Source organism: Empidonax traillii, unplaced genomic scaffold (assembly GCF_003031625.1).
Source record: "Empidonax traillii isolate 1590-97213 ecotype Southwest subspecies unplaced genomic scaffold, ASM303162v1 scaffold5217:size8751, whole genome shotgun sequence".
NCBI classification, from domain to species: domain Eukaryota; kingdom Metazoa; phylum Chordata; class Aves; order Passeriformes; family Tyrannidae; genus Empidonax; species Empidonax traillii.
Window position 1 is genome coordinate 1 of NW_020960410.1, and position 1,686 is coordinate 1,686.

A 1,686-nucleotide genomic window follows, 5' to 3' on the forward strand; every position below is an offset into this window, starting at 1 on the left:
TCCTTGTCACCCCCCATGTTCCTGTGCCACCCTCCATGTCCCCCCACGTCCCTGTCACCTTCCATGTCCCCCTCCCATGCCGTGTCCCCCCCAGTGCCATTTACCGCGTGACATGTCCCTGTCCCCGCCCCGTGACGTGACCCCCCTCATGACATGTCCCTGTCCCCCCCAGGCCCCGAGGGGGGGTCCCTGCCCTGCTCAGGGCTCGGGGGGTCCCGGTGCTGCTGCGGCGCCTCCACGTCGGGGACTTCCTTTGGGTGGCCCGGGAGAAGGCCCCGCCCACAGGTGGGTGTGGCCAGAGGGAAGGGGGTGGGCACTTTGGAAGGACCTGCCCACTGGTGGGTGTGGCCAAGAGGAAGAAGGTAGGACCTTGAAAAAGGACCTGCCCATGGGTGGGTGTGGCCAAAAAGAAAAGGATGGAGCTTTGGGAAGGACCTGCCTACTGGTGGGTGTGGCCAAAGAAAAAGGGAGGGGCTAACGGTGATGGGTGGGGCCAAGTGAGGGGCGTGGTAGCAGCAAAGATGAGGAGGGGGTGGAGCCCAGTGAGGGTGGGGTTGGAGCAGGTGCCGCCCACACCCCCAAAGCACAACAAACAATAGCAGGGCTGGGTGTGTCCTGTGTGGGCGTGGCCACGTCCAGGCTCCTCCCATGCGGGACTGGGTGTGGTGTGTGGGTGGGGCCAAGATCAAGGGGTGGGTGGGGCTGCAGGTTGATGGGTGGGGCTGAGGGCAGGATCAGGATGATGGACAGGCCAGGGGCGTGTCCCTTGGGGGTGGGCGTGGCCAGGGGTTGTTTCCATGACCCAATCAGAGCTCTGGGGCGCGGGCGGTGGGCGGGACCTGACGTGTCCACGCCCCCCAGGCCGCGCCCCGCGGGAGCTGCTCCTGGACGTGGTGGTGGAGCGGAAATCGGCGGCGGATTTGGGGAGCAGCCTGCGGGACGGGCGGTACCGCGAGCAGAAGGTGGCGCTGGGGACACTGGGAGAACTGGGAGAACTGGGAGGGGCTGGTGTTGCTGATGCCACCGGTGTCACCGCGTGTCCCCCCATCAGTGGTGTCACTGGTGTCACTGTTGTCCCGTGTCTCTGGTGTCCCTGGTGTCACTGGGGGTGTCCTGTGTCTCTGGTGTCCCTGGTGTCACCTGTGTCCCATGTCCCTGGTGCCACGGGGGGTGTCCCCAGTGTCACCTGTGTCCCTATTGTCACTGTTGTCCCGTGTCTCTGGTGTCCCTGGTGTTACTGGGGGTGTCCCCTGGTGTCCCTGAGGGTGTCCCTGGTGTCACCATTATCCGTGGTGTCACCGTTGTCCTGTGTTCCCCGGTGTCCCTGAAGGTGTCCCCAGTGTCACCTGTGTCCCTGCTGTCCCTGGGGGTGTCCCAGGTGTCACTGGGGTGTCCCTGTTGTCACTTGGGGTGTCCCTGGGGGTGTCCCTGGTGTCACTGTTGTCCCCAACGTCACTGTTGTCCCATGTCTCTGGTGTCCCCGGGGGTGTCCCCGGTGTCACCGTTGTCCCCTGTCCCCGTCCCCAGTTCCGCCTGCGCCGTTCCGGGCTCCGCTGCCCCATTTACCTGCTGGAGGACCCTGGGGAGGGGGAGCCCCTGCCCCTCCCCTTGCCCACCCTGCGCCAGGCGGCCGCCAACACACAGGTACGACCCCCCCAAAAATGGGAATGACCCCCCAAAAAGGGG

The 1,686-nt window shown here is 65.7% G+C and overlaps 1 long non-coding RNA gene across 1 annotated transcript; it reads left to right on the plus strand.

Annotated features, from left to right (window-relative positions):
• Positions 1-177: 177 nt before the first annotated feature.
• On the plus strand, positions 178-1,640 carry LOC114073074. The gene is made up of 3 exons (XR_003574279.1): positions 178-285; positions 862-962; positions 1,528-1,640. It is a non-coding gene; the product is annotated as an uncharacterized LOC114073074 (long non-coding RNA).
• The last annotated feature ends 46 nt before the right edge of the window (positions 1,641-1,686 follow it).